Source organism: Brassica napus, chromosome C7, assembly GCF_020379485.1.
Source record: "Brassica napus cultivar Da-Ae chromosome C7, Da-Ae, whole genome shotgun sequence".
Classification (NCBI taxonomy): domain Eukaryota; kingdom Viridiplantae; phylum Streptophyta; class Magnoliopsida; order Brassicales; family Brassicaceae; genus Brassica; species Brassica napus.
The window spans coordinates 18,482,367-18,500,059 of NC_063450.1; the positions used below are offsets into that span (position 1 = coordinate 18,482,367).

The 17,693-nt window shown below is 41.2% G+C and overlaps 2 non-coding genes across 2 annotated transcripts; one reads left to right on the forward strand and one right to left on the reverse strand.

Moving 5' to 3' along the window:
* Window positions 1-6,298: 6,298 nt before the first annotated feature.
* LOC125590904 lies at window positions 6,299-6,405 on the forward strand. Its single transcript, XR_007326906.1, has one exon. It is a non-coding gene; the product is annotated as a small nucleolar RNA R71 (small nucleolar RNA).
* Window positions 6,406-10,013: 3,608 nt separating this feature from the next.
* Window positions 10,014-10,121, reverse strand: LOC125590960. The gene has a single exon (XR_007326957.1). It is a non-coding gene; the product is annotated as a small nucleolar RNA R71 (small nucleolar RNA).
* Between the last annotated feature and the right edge of the window lie 7,572 nt (window positions 10,122-17,693).

The window sequence follows — 17,693 nt, forward strand, 5'->3', positions numbered from 1 at the left end:
CTTAAGTGTGGAGCCAGAGGAGTATTCAACACTTTATAACTGTCCATGTGAAACCGCTTAAATACTTATCAGTGTATTTTTCCTGAGACAAGTGAATCAACTTCTCACCTATATCTCAAACAATCCTCATACCAAGAATCTATTCCGTTGGACCGATATCTTTCATGGCAAATGACATGTCAAACTGCTCTTTCAGTTCGTTAATTTTGTCAGTGTTCCTTCCTAAACTCAACATATCATCAATATACAACAAAAATATGATAAAGTCATCATCACCAAACACCTTCGCAAATACATAATGGTCTGAATAAGTCTTTGCATAACCATGCTCACCCATAACATATTTGAAACTTCATGTATCACTGTCTCAGTGCTTTCTTCAATCCACAAAGACTTCTCTTCAAACGGCATACTAAATCCTCTTTTCCCTTTTTTTCACATAACCATCCAATTGTTCCATTTAGATATCTGATAGACCATGGATTTGACCCAGTTTCATCCATGGTTTATAGGTGTTTTTACTAATAATTATTGTATTATAGAGTCTATTTATTATATTTATAAGATCAGGAGTGATTTAGAGATAAGTGATGATTTTGGAGTATTTTGGAGATATTTGGAGCAAGCACCCGAGATGACCATCGAGCTCGACCATCGGTCGATATTGGAGGGGAATAATCGATCGATGTTCATATCTTGATATCGATCGACAGCGAAGCGCGCAGAAAGCCCGTTTGGTCACAGTCAACTTGAAGCCCAAGTCTTCACCAATTTACAAGATTACCCCTGACGAGTTATAACCTAATTATATAAGCTTTGCCACCAAGTTAGAGGCAAAGTGTGCTTTTCTTGTTTTATTATTTTCACAGCAAGGTTTTTCTAGGATTTTGATAGATTGGAGAGAAGATCAAAAGTTATAATTTGTGATTGGATTTCCATTAATACATGTCTGAGTAGTTTCATTGTTAGATTTTAGGGTTTAAATAGGTTAGGAGGGATTAGCCCCAACTATAGATTGCTGAGTTGTGGTAATTGTCATTACGATTTGATATACCATGGATTTGACCCATTTTTACCCATGATATATAAGTATTTTACTATCTATATACTATATATTCTATCATATTAGGTATGTTTTTAGGTTCAGAAATATCTTGGAGTGAAGTGATGATTATGGAGCATTTAGGAGCTTAAATGAGTATTCATCCGAGCTGACCATTAGAGGTCGATACGAAGAAGACACAATCGATCGATGCACATCTAGTGTCGTCGATCGATACAGAACATAAGCCTCGACGATTGAAGATTATGATCGATCGATGTACATCCTGTACAATCGATCGATGTCGAGACGCGGAAGCACGACTTGGTTCCAGCCGACTTTAAACCCAAGACTTCACCAAATTACAAGATTACCCCTGACGAGTTTTTAACTTAATAGATATATACTTACCTAAGTGTTAGGAGGCAGGAGAGCTTTTGGCCACCTTTGTATTCTTATTTTCAGCAGAGAATTTTAGGAGAGAAGATCATAGAGAGATTTGTGATTGGAACTCCATTGATTCATCTATTCTATTCTATGCTGTTTTTATTTATATTTTGTGTCATGAATTGCTTAGCTATGTCTGAGTAGTGATATTACGTGTATACGCACACCAATTAACCTAATGTGCACACTACCACAATCGAATGGTATGTCGATGTAGCACTTTAGGATCAAATCCACAGAGACCAATAATTACACTTTATTTCTATAGGATCAATATCAAGTTAAAACAATATGGAGGTTTTAAAGTTGATTTCGTAACAAGCAAGTAAGAGATTGTTTTAAGGTTTTTCAGATGATTAAGAATGCTAGCCTAGGGTGGTTTGATCGGGTGTTAGACAAGTGTGAGCCAAAAAATTATTCAAGTTCAATTAAGAGTAAGTCCAAAACTCGGATCACTCAGGTTGAATCAACCCACTCTCGTGGTATTGATTCATTTGCAAGTTGGTCTTGATGCCTAAACTCTCGTTTGGATCAAGACGCGCTAGCAAGCTTTAGAGATCAAGTCTGATATGTTCACAATACACCGTAATATCTACTCTCGCTGACTAGGGATGCAATGCTCATTCATAACAGATCTTGCAACCTATTACACGGTTAATGAACAGGTTAAACCTAGGATCCAACATTAACCAGCCAGTTTAATGCAAGCATTAAGAATAGTTATGAATGAAGACAATCAAGGGATTCACTTATCTATGTTTAACTCACGGATCTAACACCCTAACACCCTAGACTAAGCAAGTGGATTACTCAGCCATGGACAGAGAAAACATAGAGATAACAGATGAAGAAAACATGTCTGAATCAATAATAAAAAGCAAAGAGGGTTTAGAAATCTTCTCCAAAGGATGTAGAGATTCTTCTCCCTTAACAAGAGTACAAGTTTTCTCTCTCTAAAATCTCTCTAAAAAGTAGCGTATAATGTCTAGAATAATAAGAGAATATATATTGCAGGTCTCTGGCGGCTGCAGGAGAAAAAGGGGGAAGCCCTAGGTAAAATCCCGAAATAATTGGAAACTTCCTTAAAAATCTCTGTCGCTGGAACAGGCATGCCAGACTGCTTCGCACGACTGCTCTGCGTGAAAAACTCCAAATTGCACTATTTTCTCTTCTTTTCCTCCAACTGGTTTATTTCCCATCCAATGCAACTCCAGACCTGTGATGACTCGAAAAGGACTAGGAAAACTCGATAAAGACTTGAAAACCAATTAGAAAACATATATACAAGATGCCAAAAACACCATATATCAATTCCCCCAGACTTAGATCCTTGTTTGTCCTCAAACAATGTCAAGTATCAAGAACATGGAGAAAGGTTTGAAAGTGTGGGAATTCTCTTATTCTCAGCAACCATACTTTAACCACGAATCTCTGAACCATATAAACATTAAAACTAGGACAACACACCCTTACCGGAACCCCACTGACTGCTGTTCAAAAATCGGCTCCATACTCTACATCTCAAACCTGAAAAATCAACACTATCGAGACAAAACTCCCTACATTTATTTAAGAGTAGCGTGAGCTTCTCATCACATGCACTATTCAGGGTAGACGGGCTAGGTGTTAAACATGCTATTTAATGGTGGTGTTAAAAGTGGTTAGGGGCTACCATTTCATTGTAGAGGATGCAGGATATCGCACAAAATGGCAAGAGAGGATGGATCCATTGATGTCCACAGCCTCTACTCGTTTTTGCTCTATCTGGAACGACTGCTCCGTTTTGGATCAGCCATCTGGATGATCAGATCATCTGCCTGCTCTCCAATCTTTCAACTTGGTACCTACTCTTTTGCTCGACCTTCCCAGTGGCTCATGTTTCTTTTCTTTCTTCCCCTTCTCCATCACCTTATTTTCGTTTTTTTTTTTGGAAGAACTGATATGGTGATGTGATGAAGAAGGAGGTAATACATGATGGTTCTGAGTGCCACTTGTGTTTCTGATTTCGCAACCATTCTGGTTCTCCACCCCTGCTCTTGCGCAGTTCATTGGTTATGGAGCGGTTGCTCCCTTAATTTGCTTGTTCTCCTTTCTGACTGAATTTCTGCAGCAGTAAAGAGTAAGAGGCTGCGTCGATCCTTTCCTCTCTGACCTTTTTGCACATATCTGCACATATGACACTGAAAAACAAATGCATGAAGGTGGAATAAACGCTAAGGTGCAAGGTGGTAACTAGCTAAAGATGAGCTAGCCACTCAGGATCAGCAAGATGGATAAAAAGGATAAGAAGTCCTGAGTGTGTTCTCGTTTCCCTGATCTAATGCCCATAACAAGAGGAATTTCAGTCAAGATTAGGTTCAAGTTAGGTGGAGTTAAGTCTACCCAGTGTAACCTGATCGGCTGAGAACTTCTGGAGAATCAAGTGAGATATGTCAGGGTGTTCCAGGTCCACATCTGTGTCTTTCGCCACCGCTAAGGTCACTGAATAAGATAACTAAAGCACGAGGTGGTTAGTGATCGAAACGGAATAAGGTCCTAATTCCCACAAAGTTTTGACTGACTCGATCATAAAAACTGACTCAAACTAACTCAAAAGAAAAACAAAAGAAAGAAACGAGTTAGTAAACGACAAAAACCCTCCCCCAGACTTACTTCACAACGTCCCTAGTGTGAAAATAAATCAGAGAGAAGGTGAAAACAAGAATAAATATTTTTTTTTGTTTTTTGTGAGATACTTACCTGAGTAAATTCTGGGTGTTCCATCGCAAGATCTCCGTCTGGAGTAGTCGCTCCTTCAGCAACCCAGAATTTTTAAGTATCTCAGATTTTTCTGCTTTTTTGACCTGAGACTCAATAAACTAAAACGAAAAATAAGCAAACAAAAACAAAACCAAGTTATATTTACACTTACCAGTGGGTTGTCTCCCACCAAGTGCTTGGTTTAAGTCATTAGCTTGACTTGGTGACAGGGATCAGTCGGGTTGATCATGAGGGCTTGTTCCAAAACAAGCTCCACAATCAGACATGTTCAACTTCAAAACTCTGCTCAGCAATCCCTTCACAACAACTTCTCCTTTCTCTCTCAGCTCATGTGTGAGAATTACTCTGACTTTATAGAAAGGTTTAGAGGTACCCTTGCACTTTACCTCATACTCAATGGATTTCTCATCATACTTCCGCGGTATCAAAGTCATCATAGGGTCACCCTTGACCTTTTTCTTCTCGACTTTTTCTTTCACCTTTGCATTCCCACTGAGTTTCTTTGTATCAGTGTGAGGATATCCATCCAGAACTTCTTTGATCTCACTCTTTTTACCAAGTTCCTTCTTAGCAACAATTTCCAGCTGTTTTCTACTAACCACTGAAATGCAAGAGGCGTAGTGGATTTGTGATCTGGTTGGGACAGCCTTGTAGAAAACCTTCTTGTTGATATTGGAGAAGTAGACTCTCTTATTAGGCATGTCGACAACTGCTCCAACTGTAGCCATAAATGACCTTCCAAAGATCAAAGGCATCTCATGATCCTTACTCATCTCAACAACCTGAAATTCGGTATGGAGTATACATGTCCTAATTTGGACAGGAAGGTTGCGAATTGTGCCATAAGGGACTGTCATGGAAGAGTTTACAAAAGCCAGAGTCACCAGAGAAGGCTCAACATCAACAATGCCCAGCTCGTCTAGAATCGCTTTTGAGACAAGGTTCACACTAGACCCAGAATCACAAAGAGCTTCCTTGAATTCCACTCCAGCAATGGAACAAGGAAAAACAAACTCTCCAGGGTCATCAACCTTAAGCAGTACCTTCAGCGATGGTGTCAATGCTTCAGTAAAGAGAGCCTTAATTTCCTCACGAGTTTCTCTGCAATGTTTGAAGAACATATGCAATGGCCGAATCTCCCAAGCATGTTCAAATGAGATCTTTTCAGGAAGCCTTCTTACCATCTTCGTAAACCCAGCCAGCTGCTCTGCACTAATAGGATCCATCAGATGTTTAGGTGGGATTGGATATGGAACCTTAGGAACATAGACTCGAAATGGTGGAGTCTCAGCAAGTTCGTCGGGAGCAGTCACTTTAGAACTAGCAGAGTGCTCTGTTCTCTCTTCTGCGCCTGGAGCAGTCTCAGCAGACAGTTTCTCTGGTTCTTTTCCCTCAGCTTTATCAAATCTCAGCTCTGTTGCATTACAGTGCTCAACCCTAGGATTCATCGCACTCTTTCCAGGAAGCATACTTTGCTGCCTCTTAACACTCTCAGCTGTTTGAGCAAGTTGAACATCAATCCTCTTTATGTGGTTGCTCACAGTATCATACTTTGTATTCAGCTCGGTGAACATGTTGTTCATCCTGGTGTTGATGTCTGTAGAAACCTGATTCAACGCCTTGGCCTGAACATGCTGACCCTGCAACAGCTATTGCATCATCATACCCAGACCCTTCAGCTCATTTGGTTGATTGTTTCCGGTAGCCGAAACAACTTGCCAATTGCTTTGCGGTTGTCGTTGGTTCTGGTTCTGAATCTGCCCGGCCGTAGCTTGCTCTATGCTGAAGACGTGCCCTTGGTTATTTTTCAGTAGCTGATCAACCTTGGCAGTCAGTTCATCTATCTTCTGGGTGTCGGAACTGATCTCTTTCTTGGAGCGATCGCTCTTCTCGTTCTTATTGGCTGAGGTAGCAGCCATGTTCTCAATTAGCTCAAACGCTCCATCAGTGGTCTGAGTCATGAAGTCTCTGTTGCTGGCAGAGTTCATAGCACTATGAAATTCCCAGTCAACTCCATCATAGAAAATTTCCAAGAGGTAGTCATCATCAAATCCATGGTGAGGACATTCTCTACGATAGTCATTGAAGCGCTCCCATGCGTCGCAGAAAGGCTCATCAGTGAGCTGTCTGAAGGAGGTGATCTTGTTCCTTAATGCAGCTGTTCTTGCCTTAGAGTAGAAATGGTTGAGGAACGCTAATCGGACCTGTTCCCATGAAGTGAGAGAGCCGGTAGGGAGAGAGTTCAACCACCGTGCAGCGCTTCCATCAAGAGAGAATGGGAACAACGTGCACTTGATGTAGTCTGGTGGAACACCATTCACGCGAGTGAAACTGCAGAATTTTTCGAAGCTCTCAATATGCTCCATTGGAATTTCTGTAGAGAGACCAGAGAACACCTTTCTCTGTACTAGACCGATCAAAGCAGGCTTGATCTCGAAGTCCTGCCTAGTGCAGGGTGGAGGAACTATGGCAGAATGAGTAGTAGGGATGTTGCAAGGAAGGTTTCTCTGCCCGATTGAAGCAGTCTGGCATGTTGTTCCTGCTGCTGCTGAGCAGCTTGTTCCTGCGCTTGAATGGTCTGCTGCAACTGTTGCATCTGCTGCTGCATGAGTGCCATTGCAGCAATAAGATCATCCTGATTGGCTTGATCACCCATAGTGGTGTCGGATTGCCTTGGTTGTTGACGATTTGTTCTTTCTAACCTTGCTAGCTCCTGGTTGGTAAATGTAACTAACTCTCCTTGTGCCTTTCTCCGAGTATGTCTACTGGTTATGCACCTGAAAAATTAGCTGCAACAAAAAGGATAGAGCAAGTTAGAGGTCTTAGACTAAATAAATAACCGAAAAATAAAGGTAAAAAGATGGTCCCCGGCAACGGCGTCAAATTGATATTACGTGTATACGCACACCAATTAACCTAATGTGCACACTACCACAATCGAATGGTATGTCGATGTAGCACTTTAGGATCGAATTCACAGAGACCAAAGATTACACTTTATTTCTATTGGATCAATATCAAGCTAAAACAATATGGGGGTTTTAAAGTTGATTTCGTAACAAGCAAGTAAGAGATTGATTTAAGGTTTTTCAGATGATTAAGAATGCTAGCCTAGGGTGGTTTGATCGGGTGTTAAACAAGTGTGAGCCAAACAATTATTTAAGTTCAATTAAGAGTAAGTCCAGAACTCGGATCACTCAGGTTGAATCAACCCACTCTCGTGGTATTGATTCCTTTGCAAGTCGGTCTTGATGCCTAAACTCTCGTTTGGATCAAGACGCGCTAGCAAGTTTTAGAGATCAAGTCCGATATGTTCACAATACACCCTAATATCTACTCTCACTGACTAGGGATGCAATGCTCATTCATAACAGATTTAGCAACCTATTACACAGTTAATGAACAGGTTAAACCTAAGATCTAACATTAAGCGGCCAGTTTAGTGCAAGCATTAAGAACATTTATGAATGAAGACAATCAAGGGATTCACTTATCTATGTTTAACTCACGGATCTAACACCCTAACACCCTAACACCCTAGACTAAGCAAGTGGATTACTCAGCCATGGACAGAGAAAACATAGAGATACTAGATGAAGAAAACATGTCTGAATCAATAATAAAAAGCAAAGAGGGTTTAGAAATCTTCTCCAAAGGATGTAGAGATTCTTCTCCCTTAACAAGAGTACAAGTTTTTTCTGTCTAAAATCTCTCTAAAAAGTAGCGTAGAATGTCTAGAATAATAAGATAATATATATTGCAGGTCTCTGGCGGCTGCAGGAGAAAAAGGGGGAAGCCCTAGGTAAAATCCCGAAATATTTGGAAACTTCCTTAAAAATCTCTGTCGCTGGAACAGTCACATCAGACTGCTCCGCACGACTGCTCTGCGTGAAAAACTCCAAATTACACTATTTTTCTCTTCTTTTCCTCCAACTGGTTTATCTCTCATCCAATGCAACTCCAGACCTGTGATGACTCGAAAAGAACTAGGAAAACTCGATAAAGACTTGAAAACCAATTAGAAAACATATATACAAGATGCCAAAAACTCCATATATCAAGTAGTTTACTTGTTAGATTCAGGGTTCAAATAGATTAGAGGAATTAGCCCCAACTATAGATTGCTAAGTTGTGGTATTCATTGATTGATTATTCTTAATGCTTGTTCTAGATTAGCTACCTAGAATATTGAACCTAGGAATCTGCATGAGTCAAGCATCCTTGACCATCCAGTCCTGAACCTAGTCTGTCATACTAGACAACTGGAAAAAGGCTACCGCTGAACTAGAAAGCTAGTGAGCATTATCAACTTACGCCAAAGGCTTAACTAGAAGCATCGATCGATACTGTCTTCTGACAATCGATCGATCTTGCGAAAGGTGTATCGATCGATATCCCTATAGGACCATCGATCGACACTTTCTTGTGGTCAATAAATGACAGTTGAGATCCAAGATCTAGTTAGTTAACCAGTGAAACATTGCCATCGCTGATCACTGTGTTTAAGGGGTTGAGCTCTAATATATCATGCATGCAACTGATAGGCATCTATAGGATTATAATCTCCAACACCTGAATAGAAACCCTGCATCTAATATCTATAGGATTATAATCTCCAACACCTGAATAGAAACCCTGCATCTAATATATCTTTCCAATAAGTTACACCCCCAAATCATCTTGTTAGTCGAGCAATAAACTTGCTCAATTAGGATTGCTATTTACATTTAAACCATAAAACGACTAACACTTAGAATTAATAAATTACTAGATTTAATAGGTTCCCTAGCTCCTTGTGGATTCGATCCCTAAGTACTACAATTGAACCTCTTATTTGAGAGAGTAATTCACTCCTTAGAGTAATTTGAGTGGTATCAAATTTGGCGCCGTTGCCGGGGAGCTTTGATCGCCATTAGATTTAGTGTTATTAATTCTTTTATTTTTCTTTACCCCCATTCGGATACAAAATTTTTTCTTATCTTTTCAGGTGCATGCCCATCAGTACCAGAAGCAACAAGGAAAAACACTTGCTATTCTCAGAAGATCCTGCTCACCTAGAACGCACGATCAGCAAATATCAACGTTCCACATCGCTCGACGCAACAGCTTTTACGTCGACTGATTCTCGCACCCACCCATCGGCCGACACCCGACCTTCATCGTCGACCGATATACATCATTCGACATCAACCGATTCTACACCGCGTACATCGATCGATCCTCAGTCGCGAAGTATGGTTGCGATTGTTATTCTCAGACAGGATGAGAATGGAAACCTGTATGACCAGGATGGTCATCTGCGTAATCCAACAGGTCAGAAACTAGACGCTCAGGGGAATGTAATCCCTGATTCTGATGCTACATGAGCTGCTCAACCTGTAGAAGAGGCTGCTCCACCAAAGGCACTAGCTGACTACAATCATCCAGACGAGTACTACGCCAACATATCAGCCATTCAACTCCCAGAGATTCAAAAGGAGAATTTCGAGCTGAAGCCTCAGTACTACACACTCGTGTCGCAGCTACCCTACTATGGGTTACCGCACAAGCATCCTACGGACCATCTGGAGAGGTTCGAGGATCTTATCGCTGTTATTCGTATGGATGGAGTCCCTGAGGACTACCTATTGTGCAAGCTCTTCAAGTATACTCTGACTGGAGAAGCGATGCACTGGCTTAAGCAGCTACCCACATGATTTCTAAAATCCTGGGCCGACATCAAGAATGCTTTCTTGCGAAACTTCTTTGATGAGGCACGCGCTGAAGACTTGAGGAGCAAAATTTCTAAATTCGCGCACGAGACTGGAGAGTCTTTTAAAGATGCGTGGATCAGATTCAAGTTCTTCCAGCGAGACTGTCCACACCACGGATTCAAGGAAGTGCAACTGCTGAGCACATTCTTCAGAGGTATCGCCTTGAGGTATCAGATAGCTCTTGATACAGCTAGCGAGGAAAACTTCAACACCAGGAATCCGGTGGAAGCTATGAGACTGATAGAAAATCTAGCAAACAGCAGCAGCACCAAGAACACTGACTTTGAGAGGAAGAAGTTTGTTGCATCCCTAGGAAAGGAGCAGATGGACGAAGTTAGAGCAAAGTTAGATGTGGTTCATGAGCTTCTTAGGAAGCAGGTCTGCTCAGCTGAAGGAGAAGTAGCTGTAGACATGAAGGAGAAGAAGATGTGAACTACATTGGAGGTACTGGATTTCAGAGATCTGGAAACCAGGGTGGAAACAGAAACTTCTATGGCAATGGTCAGAGGAGTAACCAGAGTTCACAGTTCCAGAAACCTTTCAGCAACAACAGGAGAGGCTATGGAAACTCATACTACCAGAATCCACCACCACAGACTCAGGAAAGCAAGATCGAAGCAATGCTTGAAAGAGCTCTGGAAGGACAGCAACAATTCACTGTGGACTTCAATGGGAAGATAGATTCAGCCTACAACAGTCTGAACACAAGGATTGAGACCTTAGGGACTCAAATAAGGAAGCTTGAAATGCAAGTGGTTTCAGACTGCAGACACTGTAAAGAGGTAGGAAGCCTTGGCTAGAGAGGTATGAGTTGAGAAAGAAAAAGACCACGTGAATGCCATCCTAGATGATGATTTCTGACAAGTGGTGAAGCATGAGAAGCTTGGAGAAGGAGATTTCGAAGTTGAAAGCTCCATGAGTTTCGGCGGATCACATTGGTGTCGACCGATGTCAATGGATGCACATCGATTGACAGACCAGGACGAAGATCGATCGACGGATTACTCTAGAAATTGATCAACGTCATCTGCTGAATTGACTGCGGAGTGTAGTGCAGTTCAAATTATGACTCATGAGGAATTCACGGAAAAACACCCTCACCTACCCTCCCCTTTCTACGTCAAAATCGATCGACCGCATGAGCCAGCCATCGATCGACAAAGAGAGACCGACATCGATCGACCATCCTCACCTCCCATCGATCGACAGGCACCTCTCACCTACCGAGTGCGATTACCATCTATTGATAGTAACCGAATCAACACACTCAGACCACCACCTAAACCTTTAGCAACCCCACCAGGACCTACACCCAACCCTTCAGACACTACACCAGAGCCTATGCAAGTTGATGAGGCAACTGAGGGAAGAGTGTGAAGGAAAAGGAAGGAGATGATTCCTAAACACCTTAAGAGGGAAGCTAATGAGAAGGAGATGGATGGTTTCACTAAGAGAGTCCTCAGAATCCCAGTGGAGAAACATTTTGATGAAGTTTATTACACACACCGGTTGTGGATGTTCTTCAGAGAAACTAAGGAGACTGAGGAGGACATCAGGGAAATGTTTCATTACATCAGGGAAATGATGAAACTAAGGATCACATTGAAGAAGAAGAGTGATCCTGAGAAGTTTGCAATACCATGTTTGGTAAAAGGTATTGAATTTCCCCATGCACTTTGTGACACAGGAGCATCAGACAGTATTCTACCTAAGTTATGGCAGACCAGCTGGGTCTGAAAATAGAGCCCTCATCAGAATCTTTCACCTTCGTGAATCTTTCAGAAATGAGCTCAGGAGGCATCATAAGAGACCTTGAGGTACAGATTGGTAATGCCCTTGTCCCAGTAGATTTTCATGTCCTGGACATCAAGCTTAACTGGAACTCTTCACTTCTGCTTGGAAGAGCTTTCCTAGCTACAGTAGGAGCTGTATGTGACATGAACACCAACATATTATGTCTGACACTGATAGATCCAGACGTCCACTATGACGTAGTTCGAGTTGTGAGACAACAGGTCAACGTCGTGGAGCTTGGAAATGATCTTGGCTACATTGCAGCATGCCATTGTGGAGTAGAGTATGAAACCGAGTACTCGGAATCGATCGACACTAACACTGTCACATCAATCGATTCCAATGAGTCAACGATGACCGAGGAACGCTATCCCACGTCGCTCGACGGGATGCAACCGGTAGACCACTCCACATTACCAGATTAGTACTATCCAGACTTTGCCTTTCAACAACCCAACAAGAACGGATGAGATGACTATTCCATAGGCAGTTGGGCAGATAGTGGATTCCATGAAAGTTTTGCAGTGGAGACTGTGATTCTTTCATCCAATGAGGATCCTACTGAGGAGTATGATGAGGATTACTGGAAGGAAAGAGCTACAGAGATTGCTATACATGATGAAAGATATTCAACCCATTCCTTCAACAACACGCCTCCACCATTGATCGACAACGTCTACTCAGCATCGGTCGATACCTACCCTCATCCAGCAAAATGATCTTCTGCATCGATCGATACCACACCTGGTATATCGATCGATATTAAAGCCCCCGCCTCAGAAAAGGAAAAAGGGAATATTCCTATTCCAAATAGGTTTACCAACACCTATATAAAGAGTTTTGCACCCAAGAGTACTTCTCACGAAACAGAAGCAGAAAAGATGAATGCTCCCACACACCAATCGGAAGGAACATCCAGGACGATCATTCGATCCAAAAACCCTAATTCAGCAGACAAACGTCTACCATCGATCGATACCCCAATATCAACATCGATCAATTCTCATTCTAAACCTCAACTTTTTTAATCTACTAAGAATATGAGTATTGATTACGACTTTCTATTGCCTGATGAACTTGGTATTTTAAGGGACCAAGATGGCCATGCAAGAGCTATGGATGGAAGGATTCTACAAGTATCCAGAGAGGACATAGCAGATATTGTTCAGTTGGCCAATGGAGTAGACGACTTGTTTACGCAGCAACGCAGCATCCCAGACAACAATCCAATTGTTCCAGACGGAAATTTAAGAGCAAACACAACAGGAATTGGTTCACACCAAACGTGCAGACCTATTGGCCATGCATCGATCAACAAGGTTGATTCTACATCGCTCGACAGGGTAACACCAACGTCGATCTATAAGACACCTTCACCATCGATCGATAGACGTTACGAATGTGGACGTCGCGCTTATGACAGCTATGAAGCAAGAAAGTTCAGATGGGAACAGAAAGACGAATATGGAGTCTACAGAGACGAGTCTGGAAATGCAAGAAGTGCAGCTGGTGATATGATTCTTGTTACCAAGGATGACATCAGCAAAATTCTGGAGAGAGCATCCCTATTTGGAGAATGTCACATATGTTTTCCAGAACATGCCACTTCCTTCACACCTACAAAACTGGCGCCAGAGATCTACACTAAGGATGAGATAAATGAGATGGTGACTGGTATTTGTGGAACCCAGGAAAAGCTTGGAGATGAACTCAAGACATTGGTAGATGACACTTATCAACCTTTGGACAGAGGTTACAATCAGCTTTTCAGATGTATGGCAGAGATGAGGACAGAGATTGAGAGCATGCAGCACAACCTTGAGAACGAAGCTACGACATCACCATCGTTCGACGCCAACAAAGCAACATCGATCGACGTCAAGCCACAGACATCCCAAATTCCTGCAGAACCGGAAAGTTTGGCAGAGAAGAAGGATGAATGGGAGATCGCATACATCAACACGAGGATTAACGACGTTTATAACCCTCTCAAAAACAACGTGGACTGGTTGAGCACGAGGATTGATCTGCTACAGCAAGAACTGGACACCATTCGCATGAATGATCCACAACCAGCCACATCGATCGATATCTGCAACATCACATCGATCAACACAAGGTTCGCAGCAATGGAGGATAGGTTAAAATCTTATGAGGATTTGCACGACCGTTTCACCTCACCTATCATGCGATACTTGGACACCTTGTCTACACAGATGATTGATGTCCAGAAGGACATTGTTAAGCTTAATGATCAGCATGATTTTCAGGAAGAAGGTTCAACATCGATCGATAGGTTTCGAAGGACATCGCTCGACGGCAAGAAACCTACAGAACATCTTCCCTGCACAGCAGCAGAAGTTGATCAGATCACATCAAAGCTTTACACAGCTATAGACACCTTGGAGGAACGACTTGAGAAGCGATGTGATGACATCTACTTTCCATTCGACGTCAAACTTAGTGGACTAGATAGCCAAGCAGAATGGCTACAAAAGGAGGTCAAAGCCATTCAGAGACAACTCGCATCTCAACACCAAATATCAGAATCGATCGACGGAGCACACTCCAAATCGATCGACAACAAAGCACCAACAACGATCGATAGACACTTGGTCGCATCGATCGATACCACATCTACACCAGACGACATGCAGCTGATACCAACCCACATGGAGTCAATGCAGGAGAAATTGAACGAGATATCAGAATACGCCTACAACAAGATAAGCTGGTATCAGTTCAGCATTGAAGACATCCTAGAAAGGCTACAGAACATCTCAAATGCAGTACAAAAGATGGATGAGAGATGGACCAGAAATGATGAGGCCATAAGAAGTTTAATTGCAGCTTGGTCTAGAATGTGCAGAGATGAAGTGGATGCTTGTTTCCCAACAAGTAGCTGTTTTTCCACCAACTAGCCACATACCTCCAAAGTCAAGCTAAATGACTATAAAAAAGCGTTGAGTGGGAGACAACCCACTATTAGGTAATTTTAATTGGTTTTCCTAGTTATTAGTATTTACTTTCATTTTTATTCTTTCAGATTTATTGCAAGACCCAAGTAGGATGATCGTCAACATATCGACCGTGGATAAGACGTCGACATCGATCGACAGACGATCACACACGACGTTTGATGCATACCTGTGCACATCGATCGATTCCCATTCCGGTCAGGTTTATCTTCCTAACTTGTTACATTTGTACTTATGATTTATTTCCACCGTAACTCCGACTGTGTTACCGTGGGATAGTGTAATTTAAGTCTGGGGAGAGGTTTACTGATATGATTTATTCTGATACTTATAAAAAAGATTTTAATAAATTATGCTTAGCTATGTGAAAGGGAATATGATTTTATTACTTGAATATCTAACCACTCTTTAGCACCATTCTAGATTTACTGATTGCAGATAGTACTAAGATGCTAAAGTGGATCAACCTGTCAACTATACACACTTGCCTTGATTGTTTGAAGGAACCAAAGCTGACCTCCAATACTAAACCTGACATAATCGCTTGTCTTGGGGCTTGGTATACATGGGATCGGATTCTTCGGACAAGTCTGGAAGGTAAAGCCTTATGTAGATTTATTTATCACAATTTTCTCTCTCTATTTTGACTCTAGAGTAGTTAGTTTTTATTTTAAAAAAAAATCCGAAATTTATTATTTAAATAGGACTTAGGATTTAGTTAGGAGGAATCTGAACAAGACTTGGTGGCTAAAACCATTAAGGCTTGCTTCATAAAGATTCCAAATAAAGAATTCGAACGGGACTTGGAGGCGGCAATCTTCAAGGCTCGCTTCACAAAGAATTCTTGGATATAGGTCAAAAAGAAGTGAACATGGCTTGGTGGCAACCACCATTACGTCTTGATTCATGGAAGCCTGTCCAATCTTGGTCACTGATCCTGCAATTGAAGCAGACTTTGACTCAAGAGAAAAATTAGAGAGAGAGAAATTAGGAACTAACATTTACCTGCAGTTCCAGATACTTGTCTGAAATCCTTGCATCCTGTGATCAATACTCCCAAGGTAAAGCATGCACTTTTATATTTATGCTAAGAAATGAGGTTAGTAGAAGAGAATGTCAGACATGATTTGCTGAGTTGTAGACTAGTTGAATTTGGTTGCTAAGGTAGGATATTGCATAATGTGCTTTTGTGATTAGGACTTTTTAGATGTGGTTTGCGAAATTGTAGAGGTGATGATTTCTATATTTTATATCTATAAGTCCCTGCTGTTTTCAAACCTCTTTCAGAGAGAATGCCTATTTGTTTTGCTTGAGGACAAGCAAAAGGGTAAGTCTGGGGGAGTTGATATACCATGGATTTGACCTATTTTTTACCCATGGTATATAAGTATTTTACTATCTATATACTATATATTCTATCCTATTAGGTAGGTTTTCAGGTTCAGAAGTATATGGGAGTAAAGTGATGATTATGGAGCATTTAGGAGCTTAAATGAGTATTCATCCGAGATGACCATTAGAGGTCGATACGAAGAAGACACAATCGATCGATGCACATCCAGTGTCGTCGATCGATACATAAGAAAAGCCTCGACGATTGAAGATTATGATAGATGGATGTACATCCTGTACCATCGATCGATGTCGAGACGCGGAAGCACGACTTGGTTCCAGCCGACTTTAAACCCAAGACTTCACCAAATTACAAGATTACCCCTGAATCGTTTTTAACCTAATATATACTTGCCTAAGTATTAGGAGGAAGAAGAGCTTTTGGCCACCTTTGTATTCTTATTTTCAGCAGAGAATTTTAGGAGAGAAGATCATAGAGAGATTTGTGATTGGAACTCCATTGATTCATCTATTCTATTCTATGCAGTTTTTATTTATATTTTGTGTCATGAATTGCTTAGCTATGTCTGAGTAGTTTACTTGTTAGATTCAGGGTTCAAATAGGTTAGAGGGATTAGCCCCAACTATAGATTTCTAAGTTGTGGTATTCATTGATTGATTGTTCTTAATGCTTGTTCTAGATTAGCTACCTAGAATATTGAACCTAGGAATCTGCATGAGTCAAGCATCCTTGACCACCCAGTCCTGAACCTAGTCTGTCATACTAGACAACTGGAAAAAGGCTACCGCTGAACTAGAAAGCTAGTGAGTATTATCAACTTACGCCTAAGGCTTACCTAGAAGCATCGATCGATACTGTCTTCTGACAATCGATCGATCTTGCGAAAGGTGTATCGATCGATATCCCTATAGGACCATCGATCGACACTTTCTTGTGGTCAATAAATGACAGTTGAGATCAAAGATCTAGTTAGTTAACCAGTGAAACATTGCCATCACTGATCACTATGTTCAAGGGGTTGAGCTCGAATATATCATGCATGCAAGTGATAGGCATCTATAAGATTATAATCTCCAACACCTGAATAGAAACCCTGCATCTAATATCTTTCCAATAAGTTACACCCCCAAATCATCTTGTTAGTCGAGCAATAGACTTGCTCAATTACGATTGCTATTTACATTTAAACCATAAAACAACAAACACTTAGAATTAATAAATTACTAGATTTAATAGGTTCTCTAGCTCCTTGTGGATTCGATCCCTAAGTACTACTATTGAACCTTTTATTTGAGAGAGTAATTCACTCCTTAGGGTAATTTGAGTGGTATCAAGATTGTTCATTAATGCATGTCTCTAGATTAGCTACCTAGAACCTACCCTAGGATTGATAGATAAAAGCGAGAACTTCATTTTCATCCTGAAAACATTCTAACTGAGCTAAGTTTCTTGCTATGAGTAAGGCGAGAGCTGATCTAGTGAGCTTAGTAAGCATTCATTCAACCCGCACATAAAGCTTAACTAGAAGCGCGTCGATCGATATCATTATTGAATAATCGATCGAC